The sequence below is a fragment of the Diabrotica virgifera genome, chromosome 10, assembly GCF_917563875.1.
Source record: "Diabrotica virgifera virgifera chromosome 10, PGI_DIABVI_V3a".
Lineage (NCBI taxonomy): Eukaryota > Metazoa > Arthropoda > Insecta > Coleoptera > Chrysomelidae > Diabrotica > Diabrotica virgifera.
The window spans coordinates 127,105,574-127,126,215 of NC_065452.1; the positions used below are offsets into that span (position 1 = coordinate 127,105,574).

General features: G+C 33.8%; 1 protein-coding gene across 2 annotated transcripts in view; it reads left to right on the top strand.

Annotated features, from left to right (window-relative positions):
• LOC126893164 (solute carrier organic anion transporter family member 74D) overlaps positions 1-20,642 on the top strand; it is an 86,951-nt gene that overhangs the window by 11,194 nt on the left and 55,115 nt on the right. The gene's annotated exons all lie outside the window — the stretch shown is intronic.

A 20,642-nucleotide genomic window follows, 5' to 3' on the forward strand; every position in this document is an offset into this window, starting at 1 on the left:
AATAAAGGAGTACTAAACGATAGATGGAAAAATTTTAACCATCTGAGAATTGCCGATTTCTACCTAATATATTGTAAAAATTTGGCATACCATCAAAACTAATACGACTAGTGCAAATGACAATGTCAGAAACAGAAGCACATGTTTGTATTCAAGGATAGATCACTGATGCGTTTATGATACCGCAAGGACTAAAACAAGGCGACGGACTGGCTCCAACGCTTTTTAATTTTGTTCTTGAATAATATAAATATACGGTTGACGGTGAGTGGAAATACATACAAGCAAATTTACCCAATTAGGAGCATACGCAGATGATATAAACATACTGAGCAGAACAATGAATGCGGCGGAAGAAACCTACGTTGAGTTGAAACAGAGTGCAGAAGCTGTAGGGCTAGCAATAAATACAAATAAAACAAAACTACTTATATAAACCAGATCAAATCCCAGGCAGCCAAATAACGTTTACAAAACGTTGAAAAGACGTCATAATTATCACCAAACCACGTCAATGTATCACGTTTTTTCGACGTCGAAAGTCACTTGAATCTGTCCCACCATAATTGACGTCATTTTTATCACGTTTTAAATACGTGATTTCAAAAACGTAGTTTTTATGTCGTTTTTTAGATTATTTTTTATTTTATGGTTTTAAAGATACACAATAATTATTCGTATGGGCATTGTTGGTATTGCAATTTTTCATTTAATTGTTTTAAATTTAGAACATAGGCTAAAAGTAAAACCAAATGGAAAACTCTAAAATGTATAGAATTACAGTACCCTCAGTGCAACATACCTATATAGAATTTTCATTTTTTATATATACTAACTGTGTCAAAATTGAAACAACATATTATTATGTATAAACTAATAAATAATTTATTGATAAATTAAACTCGATAACACATAGTTAGTTCATTAACAGAAAATAAACATCAAAACAAATTAAAACATAACCTCAAAACAGTTTTCAAGAAGAATCATTGCATTAAACTAACTCACTTGAGAAAAACGAATGAAAATCTCTTAATTAACACGTTTCTTCAACTAAATATCTAAATGAAAAGTATTATTTTACCACACAAAGCACGTAAACAATAAATGAAAAACTTCTTATGGAAATTGTTTGGAGTCATAAGCATTAAGTTTTTAAGCTCCTCCCAATTTTGTGACGTCAGACTTAGGCTGTCTGAAATGAAAAGGTGTTTTAGACGTATTTTAACGTCATTAATCTTACGTATTTAAAATCACCTACAAAAGACGTTTTTACGACGTAATCTTCAAACACGTCTATACAGGGTGTTTCATTGGGAAAGTAACATACGTTAACTGTAGAAAGAGGACACTTAGGCGATCTCAAAAATACCATACTTAATGGATCTTACTCCATTAATAACAAAGATACTGGGTGTTTTATCCATTTTGCCATTTTCTTAATTGGTTTATAACTTTTTAACCACACTGTATATTTATTTTATATTTGGCACGCAAATATCATTTAAGGCGTACAATAAATTAATTTATTTACAATTGTAAAAAATCCAGGTCCGGCTTAAAATATATTGGAAAAATTTTCCGACCCCAAAACAACACCCTGTACATTAAATTTTTTTAAAATGGATTTTTCAGTTGAAAAGAGGATGAAAAACTAAACTCAGTGGTATAATTTGAATTTTCGGCAAAATGATTTTTCTGGTGAAATTTTGAATTTGAATTCGGAAATTAAGTGAATTGCGAGAGCTCTAAGTAGAAAAAAATTGAAATACAGCTTACAACTTGCCAACCTCACTGTATATTGATTTTATATTTAACAAGCGATTTTCTTTTAGGTGTCCAATCAATTAATTTATTTACAATTATAAAAAATCCAGGTCCGGTTTAAAAAATATTGTTTAAATATTCCGACTCAAAAAAACAACTTATATATTAATTTTTTTTTTAAAATAGATTTCGCACTTGAAAAGAGGATGAAAAACAAAATTAGTGGTATACTTTGAATTTTCGACAAAATGATTTTTCTGGAAAAAATTTGAATTTGAATTCTGAAATTATGTCAATTGCGAGAGCTCTTGTAGAAAAAATTAAAATGCGACTTAATTTTAATTAATACCATTATTTAATCTAAATTGGCAAAATGTTAATATTTTAGTGTTTTTTTATTATGTGTGAAAAATAGTTCTTGGCGAATATTCTTCTTTAAATAATAAATAAATAATAAAGGGCCAATAAAGAATACATCACTTTAATCAACATAATAGCTAAAAATTATAACAAAACAGCGAAAATTTGCAGCATAATCACTATTCAAAACTAAAGTACTTATTCAAAATTACCACCATCAAAAATTATTTTTTTATACGTAGGTACGGTAAATTTTTGTAGTTAGGTACCTAGCGTCATGTGTACTGTGTACTGTGTGTGTTGAGTAAGTGTCTTGTTACATTGCAAAGTCGACGTCATTGTCTTTGCAAAGAGACGCTAATTGTATCCGAACGTCTGCGGTCCCTCCGGTGAGTACCGATCCCTCAAGGACAGAAACTATTTTCATTTATTAATTTATAATAAACGAAAAATTTCTGACCCTGGTGAGATTCGAACTCACGACCATTCGGACCTTTCGATCCAAAGGTAGGCGCTCTTACCACTGAGCCACAAAGGGGGCCAAAAATTATTGTTATGTGTGCAAATGTTAATATTTTACCAATTTAAATTAAATAATGGTATTTATTAAAATTAAGTCATATTTTAATTTATTTTACTTTGAGCTTTGCAATTCACATAATTTCAGAATTCAAATTCAAATTTTTACCAGAAAAATCATTTTGCCGAAAATTCAAAGTATACCACTAATTTTGTTTTTCATCCTCTATTGAAATGCAAAATCCATTTTAAAAAAATTTAATATACAAGGTGTTTTTTTTTTTTCGTTGTAACATTTATACAATATTTTTTAATCCGGACCTGGATTTTTTATAATTGTAATTAAATTATTTGACTGGACACCTAAAAGAATATTCGCGTGTTAAATATAAAATCAATATACAGTGTGGTTGACAAGTTGTACGCTGTATTTCAATTTTTTTCTACTTAGAGCTCTCGCAATTCACTTAATTTCAGAATTCAAATCCCAAATTTCACCAGAAAAATCATTTTGCCGAAGATTCAAAGTATACCACTGGATTTAGTTTTTTATCCTCTTTTCAACTGAAAAATCCGTTTTAAAAAAATTTAATGTACAGGGTGTTGTTTTGGGATCGGAACATTTTTCCAATATTTTTTAAGCCGGACCTGGATTTTTTACAATTGTAAATAAATTAATTTATTATACGCCTTAAATGATATTTGCGTGCCAAATATAAAATAAATATACAGTGTGGTCAAAAAGTTATGAACCAATTGAGAAAATGGCAAAATAGATAAAACACCCAGTATCTTTGTTATTAATGGAGTAAGACCCATTAAGTATGGTATTTTTGAGACCGCCTAAGTATCCTCTTTCTACAGTTAACGTATGTTACTTTACCAATGAAACACCCTGTATATTCAACCAAAAACTGACGTTTCCTCGACGTTCTTGACGTTACTTGGTTGCTTGGGATAGACCGGCGGCGCAACAATAACACGTTATAGACGATATAGAACACGTGAATAGATTCAAGTACTTAAGGAATGGACCTGGTCGCAAACAATGAAGAGGAGCCGGAAATAAATAGAAGGTAAATAAAGCTGGCAAATAAAGCCTATTTCGCGATGGGCCACATTCAAATTGCGAGACGTACACCGGAAAACAAAACTCCGGGTCTATAAGACAATCATCTGTCCCATAGTAAGTTATGGGTGTGAAATATGGGTTGTGACAGTGGCGTACTGAGCATGGTTCCGCGGAACCAGGGCCCGGGCCCCGGAGGGCCCGTTCTAACGCGCTTTTTGCTTCTTGTGTTTCTAATTTGTTTGGGACATTTTGAACTACACAAGTACACACTACAAAATGTAACTGCGTAATAAATTTTAATTTTTGTGTAAGTATTTATAAATAAAAACAAAAATATCTATTCATCAAAAAATTTGAAAACCAAATTTATTAAGAAACACAGAGAACGCTATTGTAAGGTTCCTTCGTTTTACCTGCTAAACAGAGCCCTTGTCTCAACACTTGTTTAAAGAATAACCGCCGGTGCCTGCCTAAACACGTGCTAACACAAACACTTTTGTATTTTTTATATACGATCCATGAGTAAGTTGTAAACTGCAAAGTTGCAGTAATTCGGCAACAGATATTCAATGCAAGTTTTATACGGTCATAAAAATAATCCCCTCATAACACTGCGTAAATATATTTAATATAGACAATTATAGTACTTACTTACTCCGTGGCGTTACAACCCTTCGTGGGTTTTAGCCGACTCGACAACATGCCTCCACTGTTTTCTGTCTTGAGCAACCTCCATCCAATTCTCCACGCCCATCGCGCTTAGGTCTCCTGCTATATTATCTCGCCACCGGAGTCGAGGGCTTCCGCGTGGTCTCCTTCCAGTTGGGACTTCTTCCCACACCAGTCTTACTGTTCTTTGGTCAGAATGTCTTCTGAGGTGTCCCGCCCATTGGAGTCTTCTGGACCTTATTTCTTTTATGATGTTGGCGTCTGGGTAAAGTTCTTCGAGCTCTTTGTTAGTTCTTATCCTATATTGTCCTGATGCTTCATCCAGCACAGGACCAAAGATCTTCCTTAGGATTTTTCTTTCCCAAACACATAGTCTCTCTTCGTTTGCCTTTGTTATCGTCCACGTTTCGCTTCCATAAATCACAACGGGTCGTATGATTGTTTTATAGACGTGTATCTTCGTACGTCTTGTTAGTTGTTTCGATTTTATAAGGTTTTGGAGGGCAAAAAGACATCTGTTGCCGGCCTGAATCCTGTTGTTTATTTCTTGTGATCCGGTATTGTCTTCAGTTATTGTTGTTCCAATATATTTGAATTCTCTAACGCGCTCAAAGTTAAAGTCATCGATAGTGATGTTCTGACCGATTCTGTCTCTGCTTTGGGTATTGCGGCTCATATACATATATTTCGTCTTGTTTTCGTTGATTTGGAGCCCCATCTTCTCTGCTTCCTTCTCGAACCTCACGAAAGTCTCCTTCATCCTTAATCGTGTGTTTCCTATTAGATCGATATCGTCTGCAAATGCCAGTAGTAAGTTTGGTCCTTCTCGATGAAATACTGTATTCGGTTTTTCGATTCTTGCACTTCTGATTATGTGCTCCAGAGCTAAGTTGAAGAGTTGTGGTGAAAGTGCATCTCCCTGTTTTAGTCCATTGTTGATTTCAAATGTCTCCGAGTATTGTTGTCCAACTCTCACCTTACATCGTAACCGTTCCATACACATCCGCATCAACCTGACTAGTTTTTTTGGAAAGCCAAGTTCCTGCATCGCTGTCCACAGTCTAGCCCTGCATACTCTATCAAATGCTTGTTTAAAATCTATGAACATCTGATGAAGCTCACGATCAAACTCCCAGCATTTTTCCATTATCTGTTTTATTGTGAATATCTGTCAATAGTAGAGCGGCCCGGTCTAAATCCGCATTGATAATCTCCAACGATTTCTTCGGTGTATGTTGTGGTTCTTTCGGAATGGGACGTTTCATCGCCGCCGGTTCATCGCCGCCGCCGCCGTTTCGATGCCGCCGGTTCATCGCCAGTCCATTTTATCGCCGTCATATCTCGCATTTTCTAGAATTCCTAATTAAAACTAAAAGTAAACAATAGTTGTAACTGTCGAAAATTCGGAAATATATCAGATAGCGATTAATTGACTGGCGATGAATCGGCCGGCATCGGCATCGAACTGGCGGCATCGAAACGGCGGCGATGAAACGTCCTAGACCCTGGTTCTTTCTAGCAGGACGTTTGCAAGGATTTTGTAGGTGGTGTTTAGGAGTGTTATTCCCCGGTAGTTAATACATTGCTTTTTGTTTCTTTTTTTTGTGTATTGGTACAATAACCCCTTCTTTCCATTCATCTGGCAATGATAGACACTTATAGTGGTAAGGATAATAAGGATAAAATATAGACACTAATTTTTTTATGAAAATCTCGTCGTTTGATTGATATCAACCTCACCGATCCAAGGTTTTTTTTGATATCTTTTTATCTCCCTAGAGATTTGTATGTAATTATTTAACTTATTAATAAATGTGTCATATGCAATTTGAGAGTCTATTTTGTTGATATAAATTTCATTCCAATGTTCATTTTTTAAAAGCTGTATGTAGTAATTTTCCGATATTGGTTTTTAATTTATTATGACTGGAGATTTAGATGTAGAAAATTTTTGAGTTTTATTATTTATAAAAACGGCTGCCGTAAAGTCATCAGTCATGTCAGTATGAAAAACGATAGGATTAATATTAATTTACTGCTTTAATAGTCCATTCACTCACGGTAAAATATTGCAAAACCTTCAAACCAAAAAAAAATTAAAAACGGCTTGGATAGACATGAAATTTGGCATACACATAGCTAATATGTCAAAGAAAAAAAGTGATAATGTGCCGATGTGTGATTTTGCCCAGGAGGTGACTTTCTTGGGGTGAAAAAATATACGTTCAAATTAAGTCCTGATTTGGATGAACTAACTAATTCTAAGCAACTTTTCTTCTATACGGTTTTTTCACCAAGTCAATACATTTCGCGTTATTTGCGAGTGAAAATGTTTATTTTTCTACAAAAAAGACCATATTTTCAGGCGCTTTTTCGCAGATAACTCAAAAAGTAAGTATTTTGTTAAAAAAATACTATAGTAGCAAAAATATAGCTTATATAAAACCTATATTTTTTACTACTTGAGATTTTTGGTATCACCAATAATTTTTAAGTTATTAAAAAAAATTTTCATAATTAAAAAAACAATTTTTACTCGGTAACGAGTAACTTCAACTTGTGCAGCGGTAACGATTAGTTTCATTTGAGATGCTAATTAGGTGGTGATTTTTACGATTTTTTTTTTACCAAGAAAAGGGACCAACTTTGTTTTGAGCTTACCTTGTTTACTTTTGATGCTAGAAACTTGAAAAAAAAACAGCAATTCAGCTTTTTTGTAAACACTTGTGATGAGTTAAAATATTCAATTTGGAATTTCACGAATAAGAACCTATTTTTCATTACCTACAACTCTGCTCCTACTGGGTCTACAGAGGACTTTTTGAGTTATTTCCGAAAAACCGACTAAAAACATAGTTTTTTTTGTTGAGAAATGAACATATTCACTCGCAAATAACTCAAAAAGTATTGACTTAGTGAAAAAAATCTATGGAACTAAAGTTGCTTAGAATTAGTTAGCTTATCCAATTCCGGACATCTTGAACGTGTGTTTTTTCACCCCCGAGCAGTGCCGGATTAAGGGGGGGGGGCTATGGGACTATTAGCCCCCGGCGGTAAATTTTGAGAGGCGGTACGTCGCTTCCATCACGTTTTAATTCTATATGTGGTTATTTCAAATTTATGGAGTTGATTTTCCGAAATTGCATGGTAATAAAACTTCGTCTCGTCACCGATAAGATCCGTGCCTGTGGTAACAGGTCGCACAAAAACACGTTTCATGTTTCCTGGAAACCGGACAGCGCCACTGCGCCTGGCGGCAGCGTGTTCGGCTCCAACACGCCATGTCGTCAGTCATGTTAGCGCAGTTTTCGAGACTTGTCTCAAATTTTACTTATTTATTAGTGAAGTGTTTTCGTGATTGAGCGGAAAGGAAGGAGGTGCATTTTGGAAACGACAAAAGTTAGAAACACAACAAAAATTAAATGCAGTATTAAAAAAACAAAATTAAACTTTTTTACCAAATCCAGACAAGATAGTGTACCAACGAGCACTTCTTTTCAAGACGATGCAATTGCAACAGTTTCAGATGTGACTGTTTTAGTTACTTTTTTAATAAAATAAAATTTGAAGCAGGATCTTCATCACGTCGAGATGATTTATCTACAGCAAATTCAGACCCACTTTGTGATATCGAGTTACATCCTGAAAAGAGTTCTCCTGAACGTCAAATTCTAGTCGAAAGTGGTGTTAATCGAGTTAATTTACAAGATCCAAAATTCTGGCCAAGAAATTGTGTAGATGAAGTGCTGAAAGAATTCAAAACACAGGATCTTAATTCTTTAGACTTTGAATCTTCAAAAAGAAAAATAATAAAACAAAACAGGTACTGCACTAAATCACTATTCTATAAAGTTTTAAATAATTGTGAACAAATTCGGCGCGACTGGTTAGTTTATTCCAAAAGCACAATCTCTTTATTATGCTTATATTGTTGACTCTTTTTAAGCGAAAATGGCACTTTTTTCTTTTGTACTGGATTTGACGACTAAAAATAGGCTAAAGAAAAGTGGGACAGTCATGAAAGGTCAGTCGTTCATTTAGAACATCTTAAAAATTTAATTTCAAGAAATTCATTAAGTATGGGAAAGATCAACTCACAGTGCTACTTTTGTGATGGAGGTTTTGCATAAAAATAATATAATTGCAACCTTCTCAAACGTAGAAATAGCACTAAGAATCTTCTTATCGTTGATGGTTACTAACGCAACTGGTGAAAGATCATTTTCCACTTACGGGTCAAAAATTATTTGAGAAATACGATGACGGAAGAAACATTAAACTCGTTCGCTGTTTTAAATATTAATAATGATCTGCTTACAAAATTAGATTTTAATAAAATCATCGACCTCTTTGCAAGTAGGAAGTCCAGGAAAATTTGTTTGTAAATAATTATGTTAATTTACTTCTTAAGTTGTGAGTTTGTGTCTTTGTGGCTTTTTTGTATATTTGTAATAAATTACCTAATAATATTAAAATAATTTTAATGAATTGTTAACCTCAGACGCATCCATACCTACTGTAGAGTGGCGGTATAGTATGACTTAGCCCCCGGCGGTCCATGAACCAAATCCGGCACTGCCCCCGAGAAGGGGTGAAAGTCACTCCCCGGATAAAATCACACATCGGTACAATATCACTTTTTTTCTTTGACATGTTAGCTATGTTTATGCCAAATTTCCTGTCAATCCAAACGGTTCTTTAAAATTTGGAGCAAAAACCGTGCTTGAGTTTCAATAAAAAATGTATGATACATTTTATGATACATAATGATTTATATTCAAAGTTTACTAAAAACTGTTAATACACAATGTGTGGTTTTATTGGGCAGGCGGGCACGCATCCGCAGTACGCCACTGGGTTGTGACACTGAAATCTGCCAATGCATTAGACGTGTTTGAAAGAAAAATAACAGGATACTGGGCATAATAAATGAAAATAACAACTGGCGAATTAGGTATAATAAAGAAATATACGAACAATATAGCGAACCAGCAGCGAGATTACGGTGGGCAGGGCACGTGGTCCGCATGCATGAGAATAGAATCCCCAGAAAATTGCCAAATGCAAGAATGCAAATAAAAAGACCTGTTGGAAGACCAAAAAAGATATACTACTACTACTATCGGGTTACAGCCTTCTCCGACGCCTTCCGACTCCTAACCGCCATTCTTCTCTGTTTAACCATAGACCTGGAGGGATTTCTCTTTCCTCTAGTTCTTTTTCAATTCCCTCCCTCCAGCTTCTTCTCGGCCTTCCTCTTTTTCTTCTCCCTTGTGGTGTCCATGCCAAAATCTGCTTAGGGATCCTGTCATCTGGCATTCTCTGTACATGGCCGTACCATACTAGTTGTTTTGTTTTTATGTCATCAATTATTGTATGTGTGACTCCCATTATTTCTCGTATTCTCTCATTTGGTATCCAATCTCTTCTTGATTTGCCTGTTGCTCTTCTCCAGATGTCCATTTCTGTTACTAGTAGCATTTTCTCCGTTCTTTGTTTCAGTGGCCAAACTTCACTGCCATATGTGATTAAACTTTTAAGTATGCTATTGTATATGAGCTGTTTGTTCGCTTTAGATATTGTCTGGTCCCACAGAATGCCGTTCATCATGGATATGGCTTTTCTACCCTGTATGTTTCTGTCTTTTATAGCAGCATCGAGTGTTCCATCTTGAGTTATCTTCATGCCCAGGTACTTATATTCATCGCAGTGTTTAATTTCTACCCCATCGTCTAATGTAATGGACTGCTTTGTTCCTCCAATACACATGGCTTCAGTTTTCTTGATGTTGACTTCGAGACCCCATTTGTTATATTCTTCTATTAGCTTCCGGGTCATGTAACTCAGGTCGTCATGAGCCTGAGCAATCAGAATTTGGTCATCAGCGAAACATAAGGTGTATAGTGTTGTGTCGTCATTGAGAGGGATTCCCATGTCATTACATTTTCTTTTCCACAGCTTGAGTGCTTGTTCCAGATAAATTTTAAAAAGGGTAGGCGAAATACAACAACCCTGCTTCAATCCTTTGGCTGTTTTTTTCTCAATAACTTGCGTAATCGAGTACAGGTGGTCTACTGTGGACCTCCCAGCTCTAAAGCCAGCTTGCTCCTCTGCTTCATAATCTCTATAGTCGTTTTCTATTTTGTTCTTAATAAGTTTCCCATACATCCTACTTATTGTCCTGTTTACCGCAATTCCTCTGTAATTTTCACATTGATCCTTGCTGCCCTTTTTGTATATGATTGACATGATAGATAATTTCCATTCTTTTGGTAATTCGGCACCATTTAAGCAGTCTTGGAAGAGTTTTCTTAGCTGTTCTTGGAGTTTGTCTATACCGGCTTTCACTAATTCTGTAGGGATGTCACCACGACCAGGAGAATTTCCATTTTTCAGAGATTTGGTTATTTCTTCCATCTCTGATTTACTTATTTGTAATGGTGATGAATTTATATGTATACCTATCGTGTTGTCTTCTATGTTAACAAATTCTGGTCTTTGTTCTGTTAATAATTTTTTTAAATATTCTTCCCATTTTTCCGTTGTTATTGGTGATATAACGTCTTTTTTCTTATTAGTTCTCATATTTTTAATTAATCTCCAACTCTCTGTGTTTCTTCTACCTCGTATGTAAGTGTTGATTTTTTGACAGTTCTTTTCCCAAAAAAGATATAGGAGGATGAAATAGATAAGGATGCCTCTTAAAAATGCGTTAATTGAAAATAACAATAGTAAATCGAAATGGTTGGAGAAGCTTGCTGAAGGCGGCCAAAGCCCGATTTGGGCTGTAGTGCCATTGGGTGGATGGAGTTGTTAGATACCTATATCAAACATTGTCTTAGGAAAACCATTACTTCCCCTGGTCTACTCGTAGTATTTAGTTAGTTTCAATACAAAATTCTTTACCGTTCAAGAGAAAATAAAATATTTGTGAAGTTCATAATAATTTTTGTGTTTCAGTAAGTAAAATTTAAAAGTATTAAAATCAAAAGTTTATATATTAATAATCCAGTAATCCAGCAGACTTGTAAATATGCTGTGATGGCTTAGTGGGTAGTGCATCTGACTTCAAATCCAAAGGTCCAAGATTCTGGGCGATTTTTTAGTATTTTGTGTAAGTAAAATAGCCAAATTTTAGAATAATTAGAAAGATGTTGGGTATTTAGTCATGTAAATTATTTATTTTTTCTACGGTCATGATAGAAACAAAACTTACAAATTTTGGTTGTATAAATCAAATTCAGACTTACTCACAATCTGTATTATTGAGCCAAAAGATCGACAGGATCAGTTTCAGACAAGAGCAACTATAGATATAGATGAATCTTTATTTAAATAGAAATACCTAATATAAAGAAAGTACACTATAAATTTTTGATATGTTGTTTAAGCAACATTTTGAAATTATTGAGGCTAGTACATTGTTTTACAAATACAGGTAACTGATTAAATTTAAGGAAGATTTTAAAAAAGAGCGAATTCATCGTACTTTTATACCATAATTCTAGGTATAAGTACACACCTCTCCAAGAAATTAACGCACCACTTTAAAAATGTGTCATTTTTGATGTCTCGAATTTCCTAAGCCTGTTGTCCGATTTAAGTGATTTTTTTAACATGTCATATCCTTATTATTTAACAATATCGCTGTAATAATATTGTTGCTTATAGACAGGTAAATTGTCATTGTATACCTGGTGTACCAATCAAACTGTGATTTTTTCTGAAAGTTTGCGCCACTCTGTGGAATATTCTAGCTTTTAGCATTTATAAAATACTGAAAATAAAACCCAACTATAGTTTCATGTTTTCTTAACATTCTATTTTTTGATTCATTTGCCTATGTTGGCAATATCTAGGCATCACATTATCTAGCTACGAAAGGCTCGAAACAGAAGGTGGAAGATCAAGTGAATAGAGCAAACAGAGCCGCAGGTTGCCTGAATGACACAATATGGAGAAATAAAAATATCGGAAAAGAAAGGCAGAATTTACAAAATAGTCATCAGACCAATAATGACATACGCGGCAGAAACACGACCTGACACAGAGAGGACAAAAAGATTGCTCGAAACAGCGGAGATGAAAACCCTTCGAAAAATCGATAGTAAGACTCTATGGGACAGAGCTAGACGTACAGATATACGACGGAGATGCAAGGTGGATTACATTAATAACTGGGTAAGAAACAGAAGAATAGAATGGAATGACCACATAAGCCGAATGACAACAAATAGGGTAGTCAGGACAGCGAGAGACGGTTCCCCAATAGGAAGACGATCAGTGGGAAGACCACGAAAACGATGGAACGACAGCTTACTAGAGGCACATTGAAAAAACAGACAGAGTCATGTCTATACAAAAAGAAGAAGAAGAAGAAGAAGAAGAAGAGCCTATGTTGGATAATAAAATAGTCAGGTAGTTTAACAACTATCCTCGTTTTTCATTAATACAGGGTGTTTTTAAATAAGTATGGCAAACGTTAACGAGTAATTCTGCATGCAAAAATAATGACAGTTTGCTTTATAAACGTATGTCCGCAAATGCTTCGTTTTCGAGATAGGGGTTGTTGAAATTTTTCTTACAAACTAATAATTTATTTATTGCTCTAAAACCGGTTGAGATGTGCAAATGAAATTTGGTGGGTTTTAAGAGGTAGTTATTGTTAATTTTTTTACATACAATTAAGAATTTTATGTTCACCATTGTCGCACGTAAGGGTCATATTACCCGTGTGCGCGCCAATGGTGAATATTAAATTCCTAATTGTATATAAAAAAGTGCGCAATAACTACCTCTTCTTCTTCTTCTTAAGGTGCCGAGACCGCTTGTCGATCGTTGGCTCTCATGTTGTGCAGCATATTAACAATCATTGTCTTATTTACAGCCGCACGAACTACCGCACGAACTACCTCTTAAAACCCATCAAATTTCATTTGAATATATTAACTGGTTTTAGAGCAATAAATAAATCGTCAGTTTGTAAGAAAAATTTCAATACCAATCTAGGAAACGAAGCATTTGCAGACATACGGTTATAAAGCAAACTGTCATTATTTTTTCATGCAGAATTACCCCTTAAAGTTTGTCGCATTTATTTAGAAACACTCAGTATTGATGAAGAAGATGGCTAGTTGTTAAAGTACCTAAGTTTTTATCATCCAACATAAGCGAATAAATAAAAAAACAGAATGTTTAGAAAACCTGAGGCTATAGTTGGATTTTAATTTCAGTATTTTATAAATGGTACAATATTGCACAGGGTGTGGTGAACTTTGAGAAAATACACAGTTTGATTGATACACCCGGTATACAATAATAGATGTACCGGGTGTCCCAATAAGAATGGTTCTCGGCCATATCTCAGGAACCGTTTATAGTACAGCTTTGGGAAAAAAAATTTATAACAAAAGTTGCCTGGAGAAAAGCCTGAAAATTATTTTCATAATTGTAAGTCCACCGCTAGAGGGCGTAATTGAATATCAGAAATTAAAAAATCGAAATTTTACAAAATTTGCCTAATGAAGAGGCACTGGAAATCCGATTATCATATTCTTCATAAAATTCTGCGCATATTTTATTTCACAAGTTTAAGTCTACCTGTGCAAATAAGAGGTTGGGGTGAGTGGGGACCTTGTTATGAAAAAATCGCTGTAAGTCCGGTTCTGCTTAATCGATTTTTACAAACTTGGTCTTGTTGAAAACAGCTCTTTTTCATAAATGTAATAGTTATAATTTGGAAACAGCCTATTACGTAATATGCCAGCTAGAAGGCGCTATTTATTTTTTTTGGAAATCTAGTTTTCTTTGGAAAATATTAAATACAAGTATGTATTTTTCCCCTGTATTACAAAATTAGACCAAATTAGCAACAGAATACCGAAAACCGCATGTCGATACCTTTTTTATATCTCGAGATATCTTAAGAAACGTGTCAATTTTAAACATAACTGTTGCTGTCATATAAGTGGAAATATATAGAAGCACGTAGTGTGCTATGGAAAAAAACAAAGGAACATTGTCCAGATGTCACCGTATATAATGAATCAAAACAACAATAAGACAAATAACACTATAAAATATAACAAAAAAAGAGTGTGTGTACTTTGTACGCGAGTAAGAAGTTATACTTCTATTATTATGATTTTAACGAAATAAATATATTTTAAACAGTTTCATTTTATTTTTATTTAAATATTACACTAATTTTAATACTTAAAATAATACCAAAAAAATAGCGTTAATATATAAATTTTTATGAATTGTTGCCTCCGCGCATTTGCTTTTCTCTCGATGAATCTTAGAAAATGTAAAAACGTCAGATTTTCTACACAAATTTTTAATTTTTATTTCATTATATTTTAATATCAATTATCCTATTCCCAACTAAGATAAATACATAACTGTTATTGTCACCGGTAAACTAAGTTAAGGAAGTCAAAGTGGAAACAAGTAGTGTGCTATGGAAAAAAATAGAACTATTAGAAGTATTAACTTCAAAAAGTCATCATATGTCAAATTATGTGTCAAATCAGTAAAACATAAAAATTTGTTCATTGATGGTTTGTTGCGGTTTGTTTCTATTAAATTTTATATAAAATTTATACAGAGTGAAATTCAAGATGATTCTTACAAACTAAAAAGCATTTGGCATGATAGCCACATTCTATGAATGCATAAGAAATGCAACTGTTGCGGCTAGAATATATGCAATAAAATATCCCGAAAGACGTCACCCCAGTAGAGTTTTTCATATTTTGTTTTGATTTATTATATACGGTGACATCTGGAAAATGTTTCTTTGTTTTTTTCCATAGCACACTACTTGCTTCTATATATTTCCACCTATATGACAGCAACAGTTATGTTTAAAATTTACACGTTTTTTAAGATATCTCGAGATAGAAAAAGGTATAGACATGCGGTTTTCGGTATTCTGTTGCTAATTTGGTCTAATTTTATAATACAGGAAAAAAATACATACTTGTATTTAATATTTTCCAAAGAAAACTAGATTTCTAAAAAGAAAATAAATAGCGCCTCTTAGCCTGCATATTACGTAATAGGCTGTTTCCAAATTATAACTATTACATTGACGAAAAAGAGCTGTTTTCAACAAGGCTAAGTTTGCAAAAATCGATTAAGTAGAACCGGACTTACAGCGATTTTTTCATAACAAGGTTCCCACTCACCCCCACCTCTTATTAGCACAGGTAGACTTAAACTTGTGAAATAAAATATGCGCAGAATTTTATGAAGAATACGATAATCGGATTTCCAGTGCCCTTTCATTAGGCAAATTTTGTAAAATTTCGATTTTTTAATTTTTGATATTCAATTACGCCCTCTAGCGGTGGACTTACAATTATGAAAATATTTCCAGGCTTTTCTCGAGGCAACTTTTGTTATAAAAATTTTTTCCCAAAGCTGTACTATAAACGGTTCCTGAGATATGGCCGAGCGCCATTCTTATTGGGACACCCGGTACAGTAGATTGTAGTGATCGAAACTGCTCCGGTCGTAAGTCTGAATTTTATTTCTACAAACCATTTGAAATGGACTCACATGTGCAACCCATTCATCACTTACACCAGTGGCGGATCTAGACATTTGCCTTGGGAGGGGAAATTTACCTTAGGGAGGAACTTTCAGTGAAACGCCAATCAAAAGACATAACAAGATAAACCCAAACTACATAAAATACATAAATAATAACTTATATGCATTAAGTTTCCTTATTTTTTGTTTATTGGGTTGAATTTGTCAGTCTGTGGTTTAAGTTTCATGTCGGCTAATATATTTTTATGCTTCAACAAATTTTTTTCTTTAATATTGGACCTTGTAAGTCAGTGGCGGATCTACGGGAATTTCCTGCTTCCCCTCCCCGTAGATCCGTCACTGACTTCACATTTATTAACAAAGAGTGGTCATGATTTTTAATGCGTTTTTTATCAAGCCGTAGAAAAATAAAATTGTAGGTTTTTTACATCCTTAGGTATCTTAAATAACAGTGAGGGCGAAGGTGATTTATGCTTGTGAGGAAACATATTATGTTAAGAACTATGGCTACAAACTACCATTTCTAGTATAGTACGTGGATTTCCTTAAGCTCCTTAAACTAAATGTAGTTCCTTGAAAATACTGTTCATGAAAATTTTTTTGTCGAAGAGATGGCATTTTATTTTAAAGTTAAATCAGAAAGAATTCAGATATTTTCAAGATGGGATTAAACCACAATTCATTGCAATTAAAATTGCATCTTGCGAATTATAAAACGATTTCCAGAGTGGAAATCGGAACTTCAAAAAATATGTATGTTTAATAATATATTAGCACTTCGAGCCAAGCAAGCTCATGGCTTGGTTTATAGTCTTCTTCAATTCCTGTTTGTTCTGCGTTTTTTCTTTTCAATTGCTTACATTGAGATACCTCAGTTCGTTATTACCACCATGACTCCATCTGGTCCTAGGCCTTCCTTTTCTCTTTTTACCACCTATTGTATCGCTTTACAAGATTTTTGGCATTCTAACTTGGTTCATTCTTTGGACATGTCCTAACCATCTAAATATTTGTGCTCTTACTCCTGCAACTACATATATTTAGCTCTTTATCTTTATATAATAATTATTGTTCTAACTCTTTGTTTATTCTTCGTGTCCACTGGTTATTTATCATTTTTCCCCAAATATCCTTAGTATTTTTCTTTCCCATACTTGTAACATTGATCACTCAGTTTTTGTCACAGTCCAGGATTCTGAGGGATACGTAACTATTTTCTGACATGTGTGTATTTTGCATCAAGAGCTTGCTTAAAATCTACGAAGAGTGTCATTGTCGGCTTATTATATTTATGACTTTCAGCTTGTATTTCCCTTAAATTAAAGATGTTGTCTATAGTACTACTCCTTTTTCTAAATCCACACTGGTATTCTCTTATTATACCTATTGTTAAGATTCTTGCTAACGTGTAATTTTCAGGGGCAACTCCGAATTGCATGAAAATTTGGATTTAGGTTCTACTTACCCTCCAATTCAAAGTTGAAATTGTGCCGTTGGTTGCTTTTACTTGAGGGGTGACAGCCACCCCTTCTCGGGGGTGAAAAAACATACGTTCTAAATAAGACCGGAAATGGATAAATTGGCTAATTTTAAGCCACTTTTAATCTATAGAGTTTTTTATGTGTCAATAATTTTCGAGTTATTTGCGATTGAAAATGTTTATTTTTCGACAAAAAATCTACGTTTTCAGACGGTTTTTCGCAAATAACTCAAAAAGTAAATATTTGATCAAAAAAAATATTCCTAGCAAAAATGTAGCTTATAATAAACCGAAACAAATGGTATATCAGTAAAGTCTATCAATCGAGTAAAAACAAAGTTGTAGCTCATGGAAAACATGTTATTATTATTCGTCTAATTTCAAATCGAATATTTTAAGGTGAAATCGCCAAAAAATTAAGCACTTTTCGGGAAAACCCCAATCAAACGTTTTTAAAGTGTTTATAAAAAGCTTTATTTTAATTGTTTATACAAGTTTCTAGCATTAAAAATAAGCGAGTTACGCTCAAAATAAAGTTGGCCCTCTTTTTTTTCGGTGAAAAAATTATGAAAATCTCCCCGTGTTTAGCTCCCCAAATGAAATTAATCGCTAGCGCTTTACAAACAATTTACTTACTTATCTATTTTTTATATGATCTGTCGGTCTCACCGGTTTAAAGTGCTTATTTTTGAAAGGGTTATAGTTGAAAAAGCTTGAATGGGTCACTAATCACGAGTGTATGCAAATTTTGAACAGCCATATCTTAACCAATTTTTGTCTTACGGAAAATCAAAATGAAACAAGCATATTTATAATAGCAAAACCTACATTTTTTTACTCGTCAAGATTTTTCTACTAATACTTTTTAAATTATTTTGAAAAAAGGAAATTTTTCAAAAATTTTTAGAAATTTTTTTTACTATAAAATCAATTTTTTTCAAAAATAAGCACTTCAAACCAATAAATCATATAAACAATTCACATAGAGTTAAAATAAATGGTAAAGCGGTAACGATTAATTTTATTTAGGGTGCTAAATAGAGGCAGGTTTTCACGATTTTTTTACCAAAAAAATGGGCCTACTTTTTTTCAGTATAACTCGTTTATTTTGGATGCTAGAAACTTTTTAAAAAACAAATATAAAGCTTTTTTAGATACTTTAAAAATGTTAATAAGCTTTTTCCCGAAAAGTGCTTGATTTTTGGGTGATTTCGCGTTGAATTATTCGATTTGGAATTAGACGAATAAGAACGAATTTTTCATGAGCTACAACTTTGCTTTTACTCAATGTATAGACTTTACTGATACACCATTTTTTTCGATTTTTCATAAGCTACACTTTTGCTGGGAATATTTTTTTCGATAAAATATTTACTTTTTGAGTTATTTGCGAAAAACAGTCTGAAAACGTAGTTTTTTTGTCGAAAAATCAACATTTTTAATCGCGAATAGCTCGAAAAGTATTGACTTACGTAAAAAACTTTATAGAACGAAAGTTGCTTATAATCGGTCAATTTATCCATTTCCTGGCTTATTTTAAACAAGCGTTTTTCACCCCCCGAGTAGGGGTGACTGTCACCCCCCAAGTAAAAGCAACCAACGGCACAATTTCAACTTTGAAGTGGAGGGTAAGTAGAACCTAAATCCAAATTTTCATGCAATTCGGAGTTGCCCCTGAAAATTACACTCCAGAACGGTCATTTATTGGGCTATATCTCCTCTTTTATAAGGAGGACATGGAACACTTCCTGTTCTTCCTTTTACCATATTTTTAAGTAATTTGTCTATTTTGTCTGTCAGCTGCCAACTGTTAACTTAGAAAAAACAGAACCCTCAACTTTGGAGGTTAGGTATTCCCTTTTCATCTATCTATCTAATTAGCCTTCTTCGCTTTGGACATAGGCCTTCTCAATCCTTTTCAATTCTTCTCTGTCTGTCACTACAGTCATCCACCTAGAGGCCACGTGCTTCTTGATATCATCTGCCCATCACGTTTGGGGCCTTCCTCTGCTTCGTTTATATTCCCACGCTCTCCAATTTATAAGAATTGTATTCCATCGGTGTTCTTTTTCTTCTACTAATTCTTCTTCTAACTTCTTGTCTAACATCCCTAACTTTTGTTTTCTCTCTTATCCACTTGTTTTCTTCTGATCTATTAGTCGTATTTCAGAATTTCACAAGAAGTAGAAGTATTTCTTGCGCACAACGACATTGACATTCTTCTAATATCATAATCCCACTTTAACAGTAGTTCTTACTTTAATATTAAAAATTATTTAATGTACCACACAACACATCTAGACGCTGACAGGATAGCCAGAGGAGGAACGGCAGTGCTCATTAGACAACAAATTAAACACTATGAGTTACCTAAATTCAGTAAAAACTTTCTACAGGCAACCAGTATCGTAATTGAAGATTGGCTAGGTCCATTAACAGTATCAGCGGCATACTTCCCACCAAAGTACCCACTAAATAAACAAAAGATGGAAGAATACTTCTTGTCTTTAGGTCGCAGATTCCTAGCAGGAGGTGATTACAATGCGAAAAACATAGCATGGGGCTCAAGACTAACAGCGCCAGGTAGAGGTAGAGTACTATATAACATCATCCAAGAACTGCAATTGAGTCACCTATTCACATACACTCCAACGTACTGGCCTAAGGATCCAGCTAAAATACCAGACCTACTTGATTTCTTCATAGTTAAAGGCATAGGAGCTGGTTACCTAAATGTAGAATCAAATCTAGACCTTTATTCTGATCACACACCAATAATAGCACAAGTTAGTGCCACAATTATAGAAAAAGAACTTCCTGTAATGCTGTTCAACAAGAATACAAATTGGGAACAATATAGAAACCAAATTAATGCAGAAATTGACTTAAAAATATCATTAAAAACAAAAACAGAAATTGAAACTGCAGTAAATCAATTAACAAACATCATACACACTGCTGCAAAAAATGCAACACCAGAAATATCAAATCACAAAAAAAATCAACACTGCCCAGTAATAATAAAAAAGAAAATAGCTGAAAAAAGAAAACTCCGAAGGATTTGGCAGCGTAATATACACCAGACAAACAGGATAAATTATGACAAAGCTTCTAGAGATTTGAAAGAGCTTATTAACAATATAAAGAATGCATCATTTAACGAATACTTAGAAAATCTGACAAGTACAGTAGATACAGACTATTCGTTATGGAAAG